The sequence below is a fragment of the Anser cygnoides genome, chromosome 1, assembly GCF_040182565.1.
Source record: "Anser cygnoides isolate HZ-2024a breed goose chromosome 1, Taihu_goose_T2T_genome, whole genome shotgun sequence".
NCBI classification, from domain to species: Eukaryota; Metazoa; Chordata; class Aves; order Anseriformes; family Anatidae; genus Anser; species Anser cygnoides.
Window position 1 is genome coordinate 7,749,008 of NC_089873.1, and position 8,177 is coordinate 7,757,184.

Here is an 8,177-nt window from a genome sequence, read left to right on the forward strand (position 1 = left end):
CAGATGCAGCTACAAGATTTTTGAAGTCTGTATCTTATCAAAGCAAGGCCCTGATCCTTGGTACAAATTGCTGTCTTCAAAATGCCAAGCTGCCCTTCACTAGTAATGTACAGCCCTGGTTTTGCTTCTATTTATGTAACCTGAAATAGTAAGAGCATGAAAATTTCCTGAAATAGGAGAGGTCGGCTCGCACCATGGGGCAGGCTGAGTCCCCCTGCCTGGGAGATGTCAGGAGGTTCCTGTTTCTCTTCTTTTACCAGGCAGCGACTGATCAGCTGTCAGACTCTGGAAATCCAAGCAGGAACCTGAACGCAGATGGGCTGTTTTGGATCTCTTTTGTCTCATCAGAGGGGGATGCCTATATGTAGTGCTGAGTTCAGCATGGACTGCCTTCTTGGTTAGGACCTCTAGATCAGTCAGAGCAGAGCAGACACACGGTAATACAGGGATAACCTCCTCCAGAGCACTGCAACAGGACAAATCAGCTCCTCCAAATCCATACAGATTTTGCTCCTCCAAATTTTGCTCCTCCAAATCCGTACAAACTCGGCGATCTCCTTGGAGGTACTCCCGACCTGCACCAACGGAAGGATAGTTTGGGACTATTGCATCCAGCCCAAAGCTCCATAGGAGGAGGAGGAACTTTTGCATTGACCTCAATGGGTATAGGGTCAGGCCCACCACAGAAATCTCTAAAACAAACTAAGCTCGGTCAAAATACATTTGCAGCTCATTCCTTATTACTGTATGAAGAGAAGCCACGTTGGTTGCATGGCCTAAGATCCTTCACAAGGTATTTCTCAGGCAAGGCTATGCAGCAGAAACCCACAGGGATACTCCCTGGCCCTCTCCCAGGCCACAGTGGTTGAGCTGGGGTGCTACCGGCGCATATAACCAGGGATCTCTTCCATTAGGTGGCCACAGCTCAGCACTGCGTGTCCCACCTGAGTAGCAGGGCCACGAGGCTGGCAGAGAACAACGCATCTGCCTGCAGGATTTATGCCACCGACCTCTGGAGATTTCCAGGAGGTACCATCGCAGTGGCCATACAACATCCCAGAGACACTCAGAAAGCAACGGGACACCGTCAGGTCCTTCACATTCAGGCTCAGTTTGGAAGCACAGACCACGTGTTGCTATAATGATGGAGAAGACAGCTTTGTCCACGTCTCTTAGGAGCAGCTTGCTTTGGCTAAATAAAGAATTGCTCTGTGTAGCACTTATTAAATTAAAGGAATTAAATTAGGAATTAAGGAATTAAATTGCCATTTTCCCGAGGATACACCAGTTTGTGGCTAGGAGATAAACCTGTTGCCCTACCGGGGAGGAGAGCCCATGGCTGCCCCTCTGTCAGAGAAGCTCTTGCCCAGCGGGACGGCACTCCTGCTGCTGCCTCTGCCTGGTGCTGATATTTGGGAATGTGCTAACAGAAAGGCCAGCTCTAAAGGGCCAGGCTCTAACACGATTAACCTGTCTCTCACGCGAGCTCTGGTGGTTGCTATAACTGATAAAACACAGGTGCACCAAAAAAAGACTCCGTAGAGCAGCGGGGAGCACTTCCCTAGGAGTGAGGGATGTGTGTGCCACCATCCACAGAGAAGCCCCCAGCGTGGCAGCTGCCCTGGGGACACACGGGAAACAGGCAGGGGCAGGAGCCAGCTCTGCAAGGCAATATCCAGCATCACTGGTGCAGGACGAGACCCCAGTTACTCACTGCCTTTGCAATCGCCATAAGCAAGTAGGGCGAGGTGCCGGCAGCAGAGCATCCCTGCAACCCAGCCCAACTCTCCCCAAAAGAAAGCATTGTATCTGCAAGCGTGCTGATCAGGTTTGTTATTATGCTAATTCTGCCCTATCCTAAAGGCAGATGCCTGATTTCTCCCACCTAATATTTCAGAGGTGTATTTTACTTGCTGTATGCAGGAGCTATCTACGTGCACACCTGTCTGCCTGGCTCCCAAGGACAGATTCGGGCTGCCTCCTTCAGACCCGATGCAATGCCGGTGTCCTCTTAAGAGTAAGATGTTTGGAGATGACAAATAGGGGAGGGAAAAAGGGAGCGTAATGGGGGAGGAGGTGTTGGGGAAAGAAGGAACCGGCGCTGCTCATTAGAGGCACGGGGAAATGATGCCTTTCATACCTGCTTTTGCTCTTTCCATTCTTCAGACAAATGAGATGCCCACGGTGCACGCGGCACACTGGCGTGCTTCCTCAATTATTAATGGGAGATGCTTTGTTTTATTTAATGCCACGGTTTTGATTAGCTCATTCTCCTGGGACATGCTTTTTTTTTTTTTTTTTTTCCCTTACCTTCTTATTTCCTCCTTCTTTCTCTGGTCTACCATTAATCCATTTTTTTTTCCTGTCTAGCAGCATTGCATCTTCACTGGTGCTTCTGCCACCAGGAGTTCTGCTGACCCAGGCTCAGGTGAGCCGGGCAGGCAGGGTGTTTCTCCAAAAACCATCTACCGCCAGAGCCCCTTCTTGGGAGAGAGTGAGGCTTGCTAGAAAATAATGAGAACTGGCAGGTCTGATGATCCAAAGCCGAGAAACATATGCCTGGCCTGCCTCTTTCATCTCTGTAATTGGGTTTTCCCACTCCTGTCAATTAGGGCTTTTTTCTCTTCCTCCTGCCCCGACGTTTCTCCTTTGGCAGAGCAGGCTGTGCGTGTCTGAATGGCTGATCACAAGGGGGGCCCTGGGGGAACAGAGAGCGGGGCGATGCATGGAGGTAGGCTTGTATGGGATCATGAGAGCCCGCTATAAAATCCTGCAATTACCTTGACAGGAGAGAGGGGACTTTGCCTGCCAGAGGTAGATGACATCTTTAGGCTTTATTTTCCTGCCTTCAGAACACCCTGGATGCTATGTGCCGCTATATTAAAGACAAGCTCCCAACCCTACTCAAGGTTTTTTCCTAATTCCAACCACGGGCTAATCTTAGCTACAGCACAGCCCTTTTCTGCTGCTCCAGTGGTCAAAGAGGGATGTAAAATACAGAAAGGCTCTTTTGGGAGAGCCATATCTACACTTCTCACCCCCCCTCGATTTGACATTACACCTGGGGCAATGGAGCTAGAAGCTGTCCCGCTCCAGCCTGGATGTATGCACCATCCCCTTGGTAGCCAGGACAACAAGCCAGGCGGAAATCATATTTTATAATATTAATCATGTTTCCCAAGCCCTTTAAAAATCTCTGTCTTCTTTACATAAACGCAGGAAAACGTCGAACTCAACAGCTCAGAAGTTTGTGAGAAAGGTGAAGGCTCCGTGTTAAATCCTGCCAAATAATTCAAATAACATATCGTTTTGTTGAAGCAGGGCAATAGCCCATTGCTTTTGTCTCCCATCACAAACATCCTCTCTTTTCAAACAGGAATTTGGAGCTGGGGACCCCAGCTCCCAGCTGAAGGCTGTGACTCGGTGTTGGCTGCACTCACAGCTGTGGTCACCAGCTCAGTTCCCAGTCTGCACGTGCTGTTACAACTGGAAGGTATTGAGATTTTTTTCCATTGAGTGGATTCAAAGATACGTTTGTTCTATACGAGAAAAGGAGGCAAAAGCTATTGACTTTGAATAGTACTTCAAATTTCACATTGCTTAACATCATAATTTTTCTGTTTCTTTTTTTTTTTATTGGAAAGGTAGTGTGAAAAAATGTTTTTTCTTATTTTTCATTTTTCTTGGCAACTGTAAAACAGGTTTCAAATTGGGCTACTTAAAAACGAGTGTATCCAAAAATTCCAGACCCCTTCCTTCCGCTTGGTCTCTGCTGGTGCTTTTTGTGCATTTTGATCTGGAGGTCAGAAGTCTGCTGTAAGTGTCCAGTGTTTTGTGATTTGGGGCAGCTGCTCTTCGGGACCCTGCATCCAATGCTCGGTGTTCACCACTGTGGAACCAGCAGCTCTGGATCCAAACCCTACGCAACAATCCAAATGAGAGGACACCGATTATCCTGAGAATTGAGCTGTGTTGTAGATAATGTAGCTAGAACTTTCCTACTTCACCAAAGACTGTGGGGTCATAAATCAGGCTCCAATGGTAGCTTTGTATGTTATATAAAAAATTCTGCATGATATTTCCTAATGGGCTGTCCCCAAAAGGAGCACACGAGAATGGTTTTGCATGTCTGTGTGTACATCTGGAAAAGAGGCAGTGCACATGCTCTTTATATTTCACCCATTTTTGCCCTGGAAAAATGCTGAAATAAGCAAATATTGTGATATTTGATATAATACTTACCTTTATCCAACTAAGTAGGTTTATCTGAATTGATAGCAGCATCAGAAGACTGGAGGTAGTTATACATCATTTCGTGTCGTCAGATTCAGGAAAGACAAATTATTTCCCAAGCCTCAGCGCCAATTAAATCTGTGCTTCATTTTCGAGTGATATATTGCAGGGACCTATCCAAGGAGTGAAGGGCTTTATTGCCGGCTGTCTCCTTGTCTGTTTATTTGATTTTTCTCCCAGTCTGCTCCTCGAAGCAGTAAGGGTGATAAACCAGCAGAGGAGCACCGTTCCCTTCCCAGATGTTTCCAGGGACGTGCAGCTTTCCCAGTAGTTCATCCCGCGTCCCACCACGCCGCTCGATTTAATGGGCACCGAGGAGAGGAAGAGCGATTTGTGGGAAACGAGAAAGGGTCTTCCCAGGATGGAGCACTGGGGTAATTAACATTTCTGAAGAATAAACTCAGAGGAGTCTGTGGCTGGGAATAGAGATGTGCTGATGTGTCTATTTAATCTTAGCAGAGAATTAAACATATCGACGGATCAAATTCTACTTAGATGCTGCAATTGAAATTGCACTGGACTCAGTTGAATTCTGATGAATTATTCCAATATTTTAAGAAAAAGTGCCTTACATGCAGGGGACTGATGTCTCTCCAAATCTCATGGGAGCAGGAAAAAATGAGAGAAAAAAAGCTGAATATCATGGCCGAGATCTTCTGCTGATACACAGCAATCTAGTTAAGCTAAAACCTTTGAAGCTACCTGACAGTAAACCAGCTGCTGCTCGTGCTGACCACACTACCCAGCCACCAGAAACCCAAAGCAAGAACCACAAAATTGGGTTTTAACCTGAACCTCTACAGATACCAGAAAACTGTGGCTCGAACAATAAGCTCAGCCTTAAAGCTTCAGCTGGTGTCACTCTGCCAACCCATTCTTCACAAAGTGATGATCTGCATAATTACCTTAAAAATTTTGGCAACAAAATAGACTACATCAATGGAAAATCTAGCCCTGAATTTTCTCTGAGAATACTTGAGGGCATATTATTACCCGGATTTATATTATCGGGCCTTTAGATCATTTGCACCGTTTAAAATACATGTAAAAATTAGATAATACATTCCATTTGTAGCCCCTCCCAAGCTTTCTCATTTATTTTCTCTTTTCTCCCATCATCTCAGTTATCGTAGAAAGTGGCTAAATGCCAGCAAGAGCAGATCCAGCTTGTGACATCTCTACGTGCTCCAGACCTAGGTGGGTCCCAGCGGAGGCAGAAGCCTCGAGGTCATTGCAAATTTTCAACAATGGGCCTCCAACAATGGGGGGAGCAGCACGTGGCTCTTTCACACTCCAGAGAATCATCTTACGGCTGGCTATCAGCCCTCTACTTACATTATCTGAAAGTCTGGCAGTGCCAGGACCTCTTCCTCTCACCAAATTTAAAGCCAAGATCAAATCACTGGAAATTACAATCAGGTGCCCAAGCAGTGCTGTAGAACTGGCTGTAAGCACTAAGTCAGGGGAGACCCAGCCCTGCCCTTTATCCTGTGTATCAGTTACGTGCCCAAAGTGCAATGACACGCGTTGTGTTTGTTTGGGAACACGGTCTCAGGATTTTCTGTCTGAGTTTTAAGGTGCATTGAACTCTGCTTTCGTAAGTAGACCCATCGTCCATTAGAGATGTTACTGCTACTCTGCAGACCACAAACATCTGCCTCAGAGTCAGGTTCCTGTGTTTTATAATGTTGTGATGCCTTTCTGAGAGCCCCCACAGACATCCAGCATAAACCTCCTTTACTCCTTGCCAGCTCCCTTGTTCTCACTGGTCCAAGTGCTGACCCTACTCAAATTCTGGCCCCTAGGAGCCAACTTCAGCCAGACGGGTGATACATCAAACACGCAGAGCATGCAGCTTTGGGAGAAATCAGGGACTCCACCATCTCCTTCATCTGTTGCTGAACCTACAACGTACTGTTGCTGAATGTGATTCGATGTGTGATAGCTATAAAAACAGTAGAGGTTGATCCCCACCATCCCTCCATTTTTATCTTCTTTCCTGCTTGCCTGAAATCCAGTGGTCAGCCTCACTATGTCTTGACACCTGCTGGAGCAGGGGTCGAACCAGGTGGCCTCCTCCCTTCCAACCTGGGCTATTCTGGGATCCTGTGACATCTCCAGCATCTCGGTGGCAAGAGAAGGGGCCAGCTGGGAAAGGACTTCTCTTCCTTGGTGCAAACACCTCCACACGGCATGGACCTACCAAGTCACTGCTGCTTCCCGGGTGGGTTACCTCTGTGGTGGGCTAAGTCTGCGTCCTGGGAAGGGCCAAGCAGCACGCAGGCTCCCGTTGTGCTTCCTTGAAATGCAGCTTCTTGGTTCCACCCAGAATATGCATGTGAAGGTCATGCTGTGCTCATGGCAGCAAGTTAAATGAAACACGGGCATTTCAGGACTAATAAATGTGCAGCAGGAAAGGAATGGCTTTGAAATTTAGCTAGCGAGTCCCTCTTTCTTTGCCTTATGCCCTTTTTTTAAAAAAAAAAATATATATATATACTTATATATTAAATGATTGTGTAAATAAAGTAATAAAAGGAAGAATCAAACCTTAAGATTATGTTGCATGGCTGTTTCTCTCAGAGCAGTCATTAATAATAACGAGCTCGAGGGGTACTCTTTGGATGGTCACACCTCTGTGGTGCACCCAACCATATCCTGCTCTACTTACTAATTGCAGCTCCTAATTGAAATCGTCCTCATGTTCGAAGGCCACAGGGAGGGAACTTCACAGAAGGAAAACTCTCCTACTTGCTACTGATCCAAAATTCAGGGAAGCCACCTAAGCCCCTTCTAGTCTTTCTCACTAGCTGTAGGGCAAAACATAAAGAGCTCTTCCAACAAGTTCCTGAGAATCCGGACTCGTGGCAGTTAGTGGATATTCTGCAATTATTTGGGACAGAAGAAAAAGAAGCAAGAAAAAATAAGTAAAAGCAGTAGGAGGGAAGAGATTCCTGCCCTATTGCATAAGATTATATTTAATGCCTGAAAGAATTAAAATTCAAAGCAAAATACATTATATTCAAATGAGAGTAAATTTTAACCTGCCTTTACAGATTTTGGGGCATTTAAAAAAATTTTTTAAAGGAAAAAGAGGGTACTTAATTCCTTAAACTAAGCCATATGTAGCTGAGATCATTTCGTGTTGCAATAGACACAATGGCTTTCTTTTATATCTTCTCCTTTCAGCCTCGAGACCAGAGAAGAAAAAAATCCCCATTAGGTGATGAAAGGTGAATCACAACTGTTCTGGTACTGGAGCTTGATGAGTTGTGTGAGATTTTAAGGTCATCTCGCTACACAGAATAAAGAAATGATTACAGGAAATATTACGCTTCATGCTTCTGCAGCTGGATTAAGTGTTTTATTACTTACCACTGAGGACACTTCTGCTTGACACAAATATATTTGTTAGAGTATTTTATTAAATTACACCAAACATCTGAATTCAGAGTGGAGCTATTCAGAAGCTAAATGTAAAAAGAATTGACATTACAGTGTCTTAGCAGCAGTAAAGCCGTAATCAGTTTTGACAGATATTACTCATGTGCTTGAGGCTCAACGAGAAGTTGTTCAGATACCACCAAGGTGAGGCAGAAAGGAATGCAATATCAGGAGCTCTTTGGAAATGAGCACTGTGGAGAAAGACTTTCCAGATTTGCTTCTCCCTACTTTTCACCAACAGAACAACAAATTAGAGGGCTGTGGGTAAATAAGAGGTATAATAAATACTTTGGTTTATCCAAATACTTTGGTATTTAGAAAGATTTGGCATATTTATCAATAAACCTGTCTCGTGACCTTTCATGACTGCATGGAGAGCACACGTATCACTTTAAAACATAACCTTTTGGCTCCCAGATCTGCAGACAAACTGTAAGTGG